Source organism: Lucilia sericata, unplaced genomic scaffold (genome assembly GCF_015586225.1).
Source record: "Lucilia sericata isolate MDLA Ls3-8-SP2 unplaced genomic scaffold, ASM1558622v1 Contig002709F_arrow, whole genome shotgun sequence".
NCBI lineage: Eukaryota > Metazoa > Arthropoda > Insecta > Diptera > Calliphoridae > Lucilia > Lucilia sericata.
In genome coordinates, this window is record NW_023996430.1 from 9,309 (window position 1) to 25,816 (window position 16,508).

Sequence of the window (16,508 nt, forward strand, 5' to 3'; positions counted from 1 at the left end):
CTGTATATTTCTTTCTTACAAACTAAACATGACAAAGTCATGCACTGATTGTGTTATAAACGACTTCAAGATTTATTATTTTAAAATATCTGAATTAATATTTTGCTTTTTTTTGTGACTTGTTATTTTTCGCTAATTTGCAAATGTGTTGTTTTATTTATATTCATATTTTATATTTTTTTTTGTAGGAAATATATAAAAATTTTATATTTTAAGAAAAAACACTACTTTTATGTTTAAAGTGAACTCAAGGGAAACAGAAAATATAAACTTTTTTGTTTTGTAGACAAAATTTGATACATTTTAATTTTATACTTCCGTGGGAGTAGATTACATTATGAAATGTTTTGTAAAAAAATAGTTTTGAAATAATTTTATTAAGCAGTTATAATTTTACAATAGAATACCTGGTGCATAAACGATTCTAAAAAGCTGTTTATAAAACTGTACAAATTTCTTAAATACGCCGTTAGAAATATTACAATTCTAGGAAGTTTAAGACGGTTGAGATTTAAAATTTTTCGAATCGGTTCTAAAGAAGACAATGTACTTTCATACGTACAAGAGAGCCAGAAAGCTCTGGACAAAGCTCTTTGATTAACTAGGCTCTAAAATGTAGATCGACAAAAATTGTTTATTGAATAAGCTGATTGGTTACAGTTGTATTTAAGTATAAATAAAACAATGTCCTAATATTGGGTTATCAGATCCGAAAAATTACACCTAGGCCGCAACGGCCCTGTTGTCAGCTACTTTCAATAGAAACAGTTAGTTAAAGAACCTTGATTAGAAATCAATAAAGGGAATCGTGTTGTCATTGTTAAAAAAAACTATGTTTCCCGCATATAGTTTCTTAAAACTTGTGCCAGTGATCCTATGTATCTGTCGACGGTATAATTTCTTGTATATTCTTGTTCTGCTCTTTTTGGGGACATCCTATAGGTTCCATTATTCTATGTGGACGTATGGGATCCATGTTTTTAATTCAGCTCTTATTGCATTGAATGGTATTGGCTCAAGAACCTCACTTTTGCTACCGATTACCCATATAATATAGAGCTTACCATAGGAATGTTATTAAGATTTAATCTTATTCCTAATATCGTCCTAACTGTCGGTCAATAGGTACCCCTAGTGTGGTGCAATATTTATTCTAATCTTGTTTACAAATTGATTTATTGTACGGAATACGGAAGCTATTGCTGCGATTTGTAGGCGGTAGTATATTTCGGATTCTGGGTTCAGCGCTATATCAGTAGATATTTCGTGTATTTGTTCTAATTTTCAGTTCGACAATGGTATTCTGAAAGCACTCGAAAAACTCTGTCTCTGGCATGCGATCGGGTAAGTTCGATGTTTGTGTCCAGTATACATTGATCAGATGTCCTATAACCGCCTTTGTTCAAATCGTCTAATGATAAAAGCCGCTTGATTGTAAGTGCCACCTCTTATACCACAATCATTGTATCACTGGATATTTCGTGTAATTGCTCTAATTTTCAGTTCGATAATGCTATTCTAAAAGTACTCGAAAAACTCTGTCTGTGGTATGCGATCGGGCAAGTTTGATGTTTGTGTATATACATTGTTCAAATCGTCTAATGATAAAAGCCGGTTGTAAGTGCCACCTCATATACCACAAGAACAGTAACCACAGGGTCCTTTTACCTGTAAAACACCTTTCATTTCTCTCCGGGTAAGTTTGCATTTTGGTTGAAAAGAGTTTTCAGCTCTCATTCTGCACTCAGAACTCATTTACTATCCCATTCCCTGCTTTAAACAGTGGAGTTAAAGAGCACTAAATGATACTTTCTTAAGTAGTCCCATCTTAGCGCCACCTCAGGGAGAAAGGAGACTTTCCACTAAGTTCTTCAAGGTGTAGTTACATTAATGAGATGTCAGCCTCATGACCATTACACCACCGATAAACTTGTAGCTCACGCACTATATGTTGTTGGCGCTTAATAGAGGTTAAGTGATCCACTATTTCATTGTTGACCAGATCTTTTTCTATAATAAACTGATCTTCTTGTGACTGTAAATAATGTCACAGTTGTCACTTTTATCATCCCACCCTTGGCGCAGGTTACACTGATTAATCTTCTCCCATCTTGGTGTTGTTGTAATCCCGGGAAAAAAGGTCTTACCAGTATCTCTAGTTTGACGGGACTATAAACTGGTGATAATCAAAGCCTTTCTTTGGAATGATTTCGCATGGATCGAAGCAGAGAACCACATAATCTAGTTCTATAATAAACTGTAAATAATGTCACAGTTGTCAGTTTTGTCATCCCACCATGGGTGCTTATTACCCTGATTAATCTTCTCCCATCTTGGTGTTATTGTAATCCCGGGGAAAAGAGGTGCTACCAATACCTCTAGTCTGACGGAATTATAAACTGGTGATGATCAAATCCTCGGTCTTTCCTTGGAATGATTTCGCATGGGGTCAATGTAGAGAACCACATAATCTAGTACGGGAACGGTTAGCCCACAGGGCAGAGTTTTGGATAATGTCTTGTTCCGGTTATTCCGGTCCCTTCTGGGTGCACGTGATTGCTGCGATTTAAACCCAAATACGCGGGAAGAGGATGTTGATTAAAAGACTAACGTGAAGTCTATAATTCGGAATAAGTTCGGTGGTGATGCTGAGACAACAGATTCCCCACAAAGGAGTGACTGTGGAACTAAGCGTTGCAAAAGAATTGGTGTTAAGTGTATATAATACAGGACGGATGGAGTGGTTGCAGGCCTTACCCCCCCGTATACTTTGAGTGCGTCTTTTGGACGTTTTTCTCAATAAGTGTATCGGATGAATGAAATGTGTGCTGTGTTGAATGGTGATAGATCACTAGTAATAAATACTAGTGATTCCATTGAATTTTCCTTCCTTGTCCGGGAACAGAGTAAACCCTTGTCAGGGTTTACTCTGTTCATACCAGATTTACCACAGTGTGATCTCTGTGGGTAAGAACAAGTCCTCGGCTAATTTAATGGATGGACGTGTTGCGGTCTACCGATTACGTTCTGTTACTGAGCCCATCCTATCTGCATAGGTGTAAACATAAGTGATGTTTTTGCATCTCGGAACTTAAGCAACGGGGCAGTAACGGTCAGAGATTAGTTAGCTCGAGTACTTGAACAAAGTGCTTGTATAATAACCGGCAGAACCCTTGTGTAAGATCCCCAAAGGGACTGTGGTAAGTCATCAAAAAAGCTCACCCTGTGGATGAAAAAGACCACCGTGAAATAAGATCTCGGTTTGTTCTCGAAAACAGTTTGACATCTTGTCACTTTTATCAAAAATCTTGGACTTCCAGATGATGTAACAAACTTCTCTCTGCAGAACAGGGTTCTTTCGATATGTCGTAAACCTAATGTAAAAGAGGCTAGTCCAAACGTTGTTCTATAGATTATTTCGTAGACTAGTTAACAGACCTGTCCATTAACCAATAGGCTGTCCATAGTCAATAGGCTATTCCGCTAATATACTAGTCAGTAGAATCCTTCATTCACAAGTCCATGGACAAGTCAGTAGACTAGTTCAGATACTAGTCACTAGATTAGTTCATAGACCAATCAATAAATTAGTCAATTCATTTATAGATTAAATGGACTATTCTACCCATGGATATGTGGTGAAAACTTTTTGGTGTAAAAAAATGTCCATCAATTAGTTAGCGATAATAGGTCGATCATATTCGGAATTGAAGTCATGGTTTTTATTAAAATAGTGTTTTAAACGTTGAATTGGTAGCAAAGCACACCGGGTACAGTAGTTAATATTTAAAAGTAGAAATTATTATTTTCACACAACAACAAAATAATTACAACTATAAATTCAATTAAAATAAATTGGAAAATAAACCATCATTAATTCAATTTCAAAGATTTTGAAAACGCAACAACAACACTGACCATTAAAATTCTAAACAAAGAGAAAAAAGAAGAAATCGAAAAAAATGGGCATGTTGCAAACATTTAAACGTCATTTATATGATGTTCACATAGAAAAGCAGCATCAACCACTTATTTTCCACTTCATCAGTAAAACTATGAACCAAAAAACTGCCTCAAAAAAACAAAAACACACTCTCTAAAGCAGAGGAGCTCAATATTACCATTACATAGCACGCGTGATAGGGTAAGAAAATTCTGCTGACGCTAAGTTGATACACATACACTATAGGTTTAATTCTTCTTCTGTTTATATTGAGCAATATCAGTTGGTTTGCTCTCAACTTGAAAAACAAAATCAAATCAGTTGCTGATCAGCACTTGTCGAAGCAAGGTCTGTGCGCGACGTTTTTAAAATACACACAGAAATACAACAACAAAATTTTGAGAAAGCCGAATTAATGTAGGAGAATATGAGAGAACAGTTGATAGTTTTTTATATACATATAGACTTTGATATACGCTGGCTGTCAAAATCCGTAAAAAATATTTGACAGTAAGCATATACTTTATAGTTTGTAGTCATTTTATTAGTATACTTTTATTTTGAATTGAATTCTGTTCTCTGCTGCTTTACCAACACAAACAAAACTATGTTAGTCTATGGTAGTATGTGTTTGAGCATCTCTGCTCTAAAGTCAGATTAATTTAAAATGAATATGCCAAGTCAGTTAGTTGCTAGTTGTTGTTGCAGCACATTCAATTTTTAAATCATTCAAAAACACAATGGGTAACAATTAAAATTAAACACATGCACCAGTCAAAATGTATATAAATATTTTGCTGCATTTAAAAAAGTTCACTCTAAACTAAAACCATCAAAATAGGCGTTTTATTTTAGATTTAAACAAAAACTATATGTGTTTTTGTTACATTTGCCAGCTTTACTTATTTTTCTCTACAACTATAACAAAAAAAGACGCCCATATTTTTGCTGAAATATTCAAATTATGTTGATTTTTGCAAATAGAATCTAGAGGACATGGTTGAGAAACTATATTTTTAAGATCTACTCATTTCATGGCATTTTCATGCTTCATCTCTTGTTGCATTTAAAGTTCTTTAACTTTATTGTGGCAACAGCGTGTTGACTGACAACTGACAGCGCTACAAAAAAGCGTTAAAAGAAAAATTAATTTTTAAATAATAAAAATTAAAGTTCTGTGTCCGTGTTTTTTTATACTTATATCCATGTATTAAGGTATGGATGTATTTTTTATCTTCTTAAGAATTTGTTGTAAATTACTATTTATGATTAATCTTTTGGCATTTTTAGCGCTCCAAAGTAACACCTTCCTTCCTTAGATTATTGGCTGGATAGTTGCAAAAATTTAAGAAAAAAATAATAATAATAAAAATCTATAATTCTTCTTTTTTTAAGTTGCTTATGAAGATTATGACCATTAAAAATATTTAGGTGGTTTATGGTGCAGGGAGGGGCAAACATAAATACTTTAAGTAGGAAATACAACTTCAACAAAATTAATGATAGAAAACAGTATTTTCTATAGAATATTGTGTATAAAAGTATTTCCTATAGAAAATTTTTTGTGTATGATAGTATATTCTATAGAAAATTTCGTGTATAACAGTATTTTCTGAAGAAATTTTGTGTATAACAGTATTATCTACAGAATATTGTGTATAAAATTATTTTCTATAGATAATTTTGTGTATCAGTATTTTCTATAGAACATTTTGTGTATAACAGTATTTTCTATAGAAAATTTTGTGTATAACAGTAATTTCTATAGAACATTTTGTGTATAACAGAATTTTATATAGAACATTTTGTGCATAACAGCATTTTCTATAGAAAATATCGTGTATAACTATATTTTCTATAGAAAATTTTGTGTATAACAGTATTTTCTATAGAAATTTTTGTGTATAAGAGTATTTTATACAGAAATCTTTGTACATAAGAGTATTTTCTATAGAAAATTTGTGTATAACAGTATTTTCTATAGATAATTTTGTGTATAACAGTATTTTCTATAGAAAATTTTGTGTAAAACAGTATTTTCTATAGAAAATTTTTTGTATAACAGTATTTTCTATGGGAAATTTTGTGTATAACAGTATTTTCTATGGGAAATTTTGTGTATAACAGTATTTTCTATAGAAAATTTTGTGTATAACAGTATTTTCTATAGAAAATTTTGTGTATAACAGTATTTTCTACAGAAATTTTTGTGTATAACAGTATTTTCTATAGAAAATTTTTTGTATAACAGTATTTTTATAGAAAATTTTGTGCATAACAGTATTCTCTATAGAAAATTTGGTATATGACAGTATTTTTTATAGATTAATTTAGTATATAACAGTATTTTCTATAGAAAATTTTGTGTATAACAGTATTTTCTATAGAAAATTTTGTGTAAAACAGTATTTTCTATAGAAAATTTTTTGTATAACAGTATTTTCTATAGAAAATTTTGTGTATAACAGTATTTTCTATAGAAAATTTTGTGTATAACAGTATTTTCTATAGAAAATTTTGTGTATAACAGTATTTTCTATAGAAAATTTTGTGTATAACAGTATTTTCTATAGAAAATTTTGTGTATAACAGTATTTTCTATAGAAAATTTTGTGTATAACAGTATTTTCTATAGAAAATTTTGTGTATAGTTTTGTATATAACAGTATTTTCGATTTAAAATTATCTGTATAACAGTATTTTCTATAAAAAATTTGTGTATAACACTTTTTTCTATGGAACAATTTGTATATAACACTGTTTTGTATAGAACAATTTGAGTATAACACATTTTTCTATAAAACAATTTGTGTATAAAACTTTTTTCTATAGAACAATTTGTATATAACACTTTTTTTCTATAGAAAACTTTGTGTATAACATTATTGCCTATAGAAAATTTTCTGTATAACACGATTTTCTATAGAAAGTTTTGTGTCTAGCTCTGTTTTATACAGAAATATTTCGTTTAACTGTATTTTCAATAGAAATTTATTTTATAACAATATTTTCTATAAAAAAGTTTCTGTATAACACTATTTTCTATAGAAAATTTTTCTTTATAATACAATTTTCTATAGAAAATCTTGTATGTAACTGTTTTTCTAAAGAAAATTGTGTGTATAACAGTTTCTTATACAAAAAAATCGTGTGTTGATAATTTTCATGAATATATCAGTGTTGATCAGTTTTTATTTCTCCCACCTGTTTGCTTCTCACAAAGTGCCTCAGTTTGGCCAATACATCATTTACAGCATCACTTTTCCAGTCATAAATATTTCATATCATCAGTTCTTTCAAACATTTGAGCATCATCTACATTTTTACATAAAAAATTAACAGACAATGAAACTGTTGCACTGAACAGCGAGCGAGAAAAAAAACGACAACAGCAACAAAAAAGATTGAAATTGAAACTAAAACCGTAAATTGAAATTGAAACTTTTGACTGAAGGATAAATGAATGGCATACAAAAATAACAACAATGTACGACAACAGCAACAAAAAAGTTTTGACTATCTGTCTATTTGTTCACTGTAGCATAAAATGATCATGATGCTGAAAACGATGACGATGATGGTGGTGGTGCTGAAGCTGGTGAGGAGTATGGTAATGATGATGATGATCACAACAATGATGTTGGTGGAGTGTTGATGTATTTTATTATTTGTTGGTTGGCTGATGTGACGTTGGCTGTTGCTTGTTTTTTTTTTAGATTTTTTGTCTTTAAGATATTTTTTTGTTTAGTTCAGTTTGTTGTATCTAAAGTGTCTGTTAGTTGTTGGCACCTTTTAAGTTTTTAGTCATTATTAATTTTGATGTTGTTGTTGTTGTTTTTGCTGCCTTTTTTAGATTTTTTCAACTTGTTGTGTTGGGTGTAGTTTTTGGTTGAGTTTGTTTTTTTTCTTCATTTTTTGAAAATTTTGTTTCCATTGACTTAAGTTTTAAGGGATTTAGTCGTATGTTTGCGTGAAATCATTTAAAAGGTTTAATAATAGTCTTCTTCGTTTACATACGGGTATGTTGTAGTTTTTTTTTTGTTCCTTAAGCTTTATTATCTTAACACTTTAGTAAAATACTAAATTTTTATAAAATAAAGTAACAGAAAAACATTTGTAAAAGGGCTTAATTGCAAGCATGACAAATTTTGTTGTTGAGGAAAAAAACAAAAAAAGATAAACTTATGATAAATTATATGGAATTTATTTAATTTTTGTGTTCAGCCAGATAAATCAATTGTACTTTTTTTAAAGGTATGTACTATTTTTAGATAGAGAGAAAGACAGATCAAAAGGTGTCCATAACAGATTTTGTTTTTTTTTCTTTCTTGTAATTAATGTTATGTAGACGAAATAAGTATAAACGAGGGTCAACACTGAAGAACTTAAGGATATATTGATAATAGTATAACACTCTTTTCTACAGGAAATTTAGTGTATAACAGTATTTTCTATAGAAAACTTTATATATAACAGTATTTTCTATAGAAAATTTTGTGTATAATAGTATTTTCTATAGAAAATTTTGTGCATAACAGTACTTGCTATTGAAATATTTGTGTATAACAGTATTTTGTGTATAACAGTATTTTCTAAATATTGTGTTTAACAGATTTTTTTCATAGAAAATTTAATGTATAACAGTATTTTCTATAGCCAATCTTGTGTATAACAATATTTTCTACAGAAAATCTTGTGTATAACAGTATTTTGTGTAAAGCAGTTTTTTCTATAGAAAATTTTGTGTATAACAGTAGTTTTTATACAAAACTTTGTGTATAACAGTATTTTCCATAGAAAATATTGTGTTTAACAGTATTTTCTATATAAAATTTTGTGTGTAATAGTATTTTCTATAGAAAATCTTTGAATAACTCTTTGTATAGAAAATCTTGTGTAAAACAGTATTTTCTATAGACAATTTTTTGTCTTAAAGTATTTTCTATAGAAAATTATGTGTATAATAGTATTTTCTATAGAAAATTTTGTGTATAACAGTATTTTCCATAAAAAATTTGGAGTATAACAGTATTTTCTATAAAGAAATTTGTGCATAACAGTATTTTCTACAGAAAATCTTGAGTATAAGAGTATTTTCTATAGAAAATTTTGTGTATAACAGTATTTTCTATAAAAAAAATTTTGTGTATAACAGTATTTTCTATAGAAAGTTTTGTGTATAACAGTATTTTCTGTAAAAAAAATTTTGTATAATAGTTTTTTCTATAGAAAACTTTGTGTATTACATTATTTTCTAAGACAATTTTATGTATATCAATATTTTCTATAGAAAATTTTGTGTATAACAGTATTTTATATAGACAATTTTGTGTATAAGCGAATTTTCTATAAAAAAATTTGAGTTTAACAGTATTTTCTATAGAAAGTTTTGTGTATAACAGTATTTTCCATAAAAAATTTGGAGTATAAAAGTGTTTTCTATAAAGAAATTTATGCATAGCAGTATTTTCTACAGAAAATCTTGAGTATAAAAGTATTTTCTATAGAAAATTTTGTGTATAACAATATTTTCTATAGAAAATTTTTTGTATAACAATATTTTCTATAGAAAATTTTGTGTATAACAGTATTTTCTATAGAAAATTTTGTGTATAACAGTATTTTCTATAGAAAATTTTGTGTATAACAGTATTTTCTATAGAAAATTTTGTGTATAACAGTATTTTCTATAGAAAATGTTGTGTATAACAGTATTTTCTACAGAAAAAAATTGTGTATAACAGTATTTCCTATAGAAAATCTTGTGTATAACAGTATTTTCTATAGAAAATTTTGTGTAGAATAGTATTTTCTATAAAAAATTTGTTTATAACAGTATTTTCTGTAGAAAATTTTGTGTATAACAGTATTTTCTACAGAAAATTTTGTGTATAACACTATTTTCTATAAAAAAAATTATGTATAACAGTATTTCCTATAGAAAATCTTGTGTATAACAGTAATTTCTATAGAAAATTTTGTGTAGAATAGTATTTTCTATAAAAAATTTGTTTATAACAGTATTTTCTGTAGAAAGATTTATGTATAACAGTAATTTTTATAGAAAATTTTGTTTATAACAGTATTTTTTATAGAAAATTTTGTGTGTAACAGTATTTTTTATAGAAAATTTTTCGTATTGCGGTATTTTCAATCGAAAATTTCGTATATAATGGAGTTTTCTATAAAAAATTTGTGTATAACAGTATTTTCTATAAAAAATTTCGTATATAATAGAGTTTTATATTGAAAATTTTGCGTATAACAGTATTTTCTATAAAACATTTTGATTATAACCGAAAATTTTGTGTATAACACTTTCAATATAAAAGATTTTCTGCATAACTCACATTTTTAGCGAACTTTTTCTATAAAATGGAATTTGGTAAAAGAAAATTTACTGTATAACAGTTTGTTCCTTAAAATGTTAGTGTATAACAAGATTTTCTAAAATAGATATTGTGTGTAACATTGTTTTCAATTGAAAATTTGTGTATAACAGTTTTTCTCTCACGCACATGGCCAATTATAATTTAACTAGAAATCGTCATGGCTAAATGCATTGCATTTATTTTTAGTCACTTTATTTGACAAAACCAAAAAAAAAAAAAATTATTTTACACATCATCATCATCTGTTAAAAATTTACCAAAACAAAAAACACTAAAAATTAAAAATTTTTGACAGTTTTGTTTAAAACGCGTCATGTGCATAAAGATTTTTGAAAAATAAGCATGAGTGTTTAAAATAATAAAATATTTTTGGAAAATTGAAAAGAAAATTTTATGACAAAATTATAACATTGTGTGTTTTTTTTTTTTTGTGAAAGAATTAATTTACAAATTTTTAGTGCAAAAAAAATTTTTCAGCTAAAATTTTGTTAAAACCAGATTTTTATCTATTTTTGTAAAGATTCTTATCATCAGGGTTTTATCAAAAAGATGTTTGTTGTTTTCTTCTTTTTTTTGCGATAACATCACTTTTCATTTTTGTTGTGATCATTTTACGTAGAATTAATTGTAAATTACATTTTTAATATTTATTTATTTATTTTGTTTTCTTGTCTTGTGTGTGTGTGTTTTTTTTTCTATTTTTCTTGATTCGGTAGCTATATTAGATAAAAAATTAAATAATAAAATTTTGTTTAAATTTAAAATATTGTCGAAAAGTTTATTAAACTTTGTACTTGAAATTTAATATTTTTAGATAATATAAAAAATAGAATAAAACTTTTAAAGGCATTTTCAATAGACAATTCACAGTTCAGTGTTAGACTACTCTCTGGGCCAGTCTAGGATTTAGTCTATAAACCAATCTATCTTAAAAAAATTACCACCCAGAATTGGGAGCAAATTGATGTGCCAGTTTGCTGATATTTTCTTTGGCACAACTAAAGACAACAAAACAGTGCACAGTAGGGCAAAATTAGAAACATTTGGAAAACTATTACTATACAATACCATGATATTCATGTACATATTAACATATCAATTGAATTTGTCATTTATAAAATAAAAAATATTTTGTTTTCAATATACTATCACTGTCCCACCGTACACAGTGTTATTATTCATTTAATTATATTTTTATTGTTTTATTCACATGATTCGCACCATTAAGGAATTTCAAGAATGTGAGAATTTAAATATTTATTCAAAAATAAAACAAAAACTGACACAAACGCAAGTCATATAAAAAAATTTACAAAAAAAAGTAAAAATCTCTTAGACGCTATATAAAAAGAAATATTTAAATATTGATAACACTAAAAGATTTTTTTTATCGAAATCTTTTTCAAATTTTCTAATCAACAACAAATGCAGAGGTTTGAAATTTCCATACGATATGCGCAATTTCTATGTGAATCTACGTAAATGCTTTAAAATTTATTCGAATTTCTTTAACAAAAACACAACTTATGACAAAATATTTGTAATAATGAAAATATTTTTAAAAATCAACAAATTCGTTTACATTGTTAACATAAGCAAGATGTGGGTGTCTAACTGTCTGTCTACTTTTTTCTGAGTGTAAATGTGTTTACACTATAAAGTAGTTTAACACAATACAACTGTGTCAATAATTGAAGAGTTATAAACAATAACGAGAAAAAAATAAATATTTCAGTATTTACAGTACTAGGGGCATCAAAAAATCTAAAGGTCATTTACAACATGCGGAATACTTACTAAACATATAAACAAAGTTCATTTACATTTACAATTTAAATGGAAAAAACGCTAAGTTGTAGTGAATTTGAGGCACCCTTCTTAGGGAAAGGTGTTAGATGTGTTTCTGGTTCAGTTCTAGTTCAGTTCTAGTTCAGTTCTAGTTCAGTTCTAGTTCAGTTCTAGTTCAGTTCTAGTTCAGTTCTAGTTCAGTTCTAGTTCAGTTCTAGTTCAGTTCCAGTTCAGTTCTAGTTCAGTTCTAGTTCAGTTCTAGTTCAGTTCTAGTTCAGTTCTAGTTCAGTTCTAGTTCAGTTCTAGTTCAGTTCTAGTTCAGTTCTAGTTCAGTTCTAGTTCAGTTCTAGTTCAGTTCTAGTTCAGTTCTAGTTCAGTTCTAGTTCAGTTCTAGTTCAGTTCTAGTTCAGTTCTAGTTCAGTTCTAGTTCAGTTCTAGTTCAGTTCTAGTTCAGTTCTAGTTCAGTTCTAGTTCAGTTCTAGTTTAGTTCTAGTTCAGCTCTAGTTCAGTTCTAGTTCAGTTCTAGTTCAGTTCTAGTTCAGTTCTAGTTCAGTTCTAGTTCAGTTCTAGTTCAGTTCTAGTTCAGTTCTAGTTAAGTTCTAGTTCAGTTCTAGTTCAGTTCTAGTTCAGTTCTAGTTCAGTTCTAGTTTAGTTCTAGTTCAGTTCTAGTTCAGTTCTAGTTCAGTTCTAGATCAGTTCTAGTTCAGTTCTAGTTCAGTTCTAGTTCAGTTCTAGTTCAGTTCTAGTTCAGTTCTAGTTCAGTTCTAGTTCAGTTCTAGTTCAGTTCTAGTTCAGTTCTAGTTCAGTTCTAGTTCAGTTCTAGTTCAGTTCTAGTCAGTTCTAGTTCAGTTCTAGTTCAGTTCTAGTTCAGTTCTAGTTCAGTTCTAGTTCAGTTCTAGTTCAGTTCTAGTTCAGTTCTAGTTCAGTTCTAGTTCAGTTCTAGTTCAGTTCTAGTTCAGTTCTAGTTCAGTTCTAGTTCAGTTCTAGTTCAGTTCTAGTTCAGTTCTAGTTCAGTTCTAGTTCAGTTCTAGTTCAGTTCTAGTTCAGTTCTAGTTCAGTTCTAGTTCAGTTCTAGTTCAGTTCTAGTTCAGTTCTAGTTCAGTTCTAGTTCAGTTCTAGTTCAGTTCTAGTTCAGTTTCTAGTTCAGTTCTAGTTCAGTTTCTAGTTCAGTTCTAGTTCAGTTCTAGTTCTAGTTCAGTTCTAGTTTCAGTTCTAGTTCAGTTCTAGTTCAGTTCTAGTTCAGTTCTAGTTCAGTTCTAGTTCAGTTCTAGTTCAGTTCTAGTACAGTTCTAGTTCAGTTCTAGTTCAGTTCTAGTTCAGTTCTAGTTCAGTTCTAGTTCAGTTCTAGTTCAGTTCTAGTTCAGTTCTAGTTCAGTTCTAGTTCAGTTCTAGTTCAGTTCTAGTTCAGTTCTAGTTCAGTTCTAGTTCAGTTCTAGTTCAGTTCTAGTTCAGTTCTAGTTCAGTTCTAGTTCAGTTCTAGTTCAGTTCTAGTTCAGTTCTAGTTCAGTTCTAGTTCAGTTCTAGTTCAGTTCTAGTTCAGTTCTAGTTCAGTTCTAGTTCAGTTCTAGTTCAGTTCTATTTCAGTTCTATTTCAGTTCTAGTTCAGTTCTAGTTCAGTTCAAGTTCAGTTCAAGTTAAGTTCTAGTTCAGTTCTAGTTCAGTTCTAGTTCAGTTCTAGTTCAGTTCTAGTTCAGTTCTAGTTCAGTTCTAGTTCAGTTCTAGTTCAGTTCTAGTTCAGTTCTAGTTCAGTTCTAGTTCCGTTCTAGTTCAGTTCTAGTTCAGTTCTAGTTCAGTCTAGTTCAGTTCTAGTTCAGTTCTAGTTCAGTTATAGTTCAGTTCTAGTTCAGTTCTCGTTAGTTCAGTTATTCTAGTTCAGTTCTAGTTCAGTTCTAGTTCAGTTTAGTTCAGTTCTAGTTAAGTTCTAGTTCAGTTCTAGTTCTAGTTCAGTTATCTAGTTTCAGTTCTAGTTCAGTTCTTTAGCTTCAGGGCTAGTTCAGTTCTAGTTCAGTTCTAGTTCTAGTTCAGTTCTAGTTCTAGTTCAGTTCTAGTTCAGTTCTATTTCAGTTCTATTTCAGTTCTATTTCAGTTTCTATTTCAGTTCTATTTCAGTTCTATTTCAGTTCTAGTTCAGTTCTAGTTTTAGTTCAGTTTTAATTAAGTTCTAGTTGCCAACCTATCAACCAATCATGTACACCTTCCTTCCAATAATTTATTTATCAGAAAAATCTTAAAAAAAACAACAATGCATATTTTAATGTCTTTACTGCACTTGATCTACAATAAAATGTAAAGATGAAAAATACAAAATCAATTCCACCATAAATAAACATTTAAATTGAAAGTGCAATCAAACCAACAACCACACACTATTCATTTTTTGTGTCTACAGTGTGTTATAAAAATAAAGCACGTTTTGCCATTAGGAAAATTCACAAAAAGAACACTACACACATACAATATTATAAAACATACAAGCAAACTTATACAATAAACAACAATAATAATAATGATTTGTTTACATTTGAAAGGCTTGAAAACAACAAAAAACATGAGAACAAGAGAATGAAAGAGAAAGGCATAATAAGTGAGTGATATGAAAGAAAAACGGGAATTTTCTTCTGAGGGAAAATAAACACACACAACAAAGCAATAGTTTTGAACAACGACAACACAAACAATATGCCGGTCGATCGGTAGTGTGTGTTAAAAATGGTAACAAAATTTCTTTATTTTGATATGTTGTTGTAGGTGTTGTTGTTGTTTATTATTATTGGTTAATACAGTTGTTGTTTGGTAGGGTTTTCTTATTTCTGTTTTTGTTATTGAGAAGTGTTAGAATTAACACCACATTTTCATTATGAATTATTTGTTCATATTTTTGAAAATGGAAAGAATAAATAAATGTTTGTTAAACAAAAATGTTCATAAATAGACATAAACAAATTATCATCTATAAACAGATGAAAGTTTAAGAAGAAAAACAACAAAATTAAATAAAATGTGAAAATCATTTGAATGATGAGTGTGGGATGAAATTTAAATATTGTTGTGTGGCTTTTTGGGGTAATGAAAAGAAAATAATTATGCATCAAATAAAATGTAAAATTTATTGAGTAATGAATATAAATATAAAATTTGTTGGATGATAGTTATGCGTATATGCAAATTTAATGAATTTTGAACACAATAAATGTAATGTGGGTCGAATTAAAATGTCAATGCTAAAACTTTAACTCAAATAATGTCTAGTAATAAGCTGATCGTATCGCCTCCAAAGCGAGTAAAGTTGGACTATTTCACTTTTTACTAATGATTCTATATGATATTCACCAGAGGTTCGCATCGTATTATAGGATTATAACTATTGACGCCGGGTTTGTATTATACCGAGAATATGAAGATCGTTTTTGTTAAGTTAAGAAAAACTTCAATTCTACTTAAGTACTTATAATTCATATACAGTTCTAGTTTAGTCCTATTTCAGTTCTAGTTCAGTTCTAGTTCAGTTCTAGTTTAGTTCTAGTTCAGTTCTAGTTCAGTTCTAGTTCAGTTCTAGTTCAGTTCTAGTTCAGTTCTAGTTCAGTTCTAGTTCAGTTCTAGTTCAGTTCTAGTTCAGTTCTAGTTCAGTTCTAGTTCAGTTCTAGTTCAGTTCTAGTTCAGTTCTAGTTCAGTTCTAGTTCAGTTCTAGTTCAGTTCTAGTTCAGTTCTAGTTCAGTTCTAGTTCAGTTCTAGTTCAGTTCTAGTTCAGTTCTAGTTCAGTTCTAGTTCAGTTCTAGTTCAGTTCTAGTTCAGTTCTAGTTCAGTTCTAGTTCAGTTCTAGTTCAGTTCTAGTTCAGTTCTAGTTCAGTTCTAGTTCAGTTCTAGTTCAGTTCTAGTTCAGTTCTAGTTCAGTTCTAGTTCAGTTCTAGTTCAGTTCTAGTTCAGTTCTAGTTCAGTTCTAGTTCAGTTCTAGTTCAGTTCTAGTTCAGTTCTAGTTCAGTTCTAGTTCAGTTCTAGTTCAGTTCTAGTTCAGTTCTAGTTCAGTTCTAGTTCAGTTCTAGTTCAGTTCTAGTTCAGTTCTAGTTCAGTTCTAGTTCAGTTCTAGTTCAGTTCTAGTTCAGTTCTAGTTCAGTTCTAGTTCAGTTCTAGTTCAGTTCTAGTTCAGTTCTAGTTCAGTTCTAGTTCAGTTCTAGTTCAGTTCTAGTTCAGTTCTAGTTCAGTTCTAGTTCAGTTCTAGTTCAGTTCTAGTTCAGTTCTAGTTCAGTTCTAGTTCAGTTCTAGTTCAGTTCTAGTTCAGTTCTAGTTCAGTTCTAGTTCAGTTCTAGTTCAGTTCTAGTTCAGTTCTAGTTCAGTTCTAGTTCAGTTCTAGTTCTAGTTCAGTTCTAGTTCAGTTCTAGTTCAGTTCT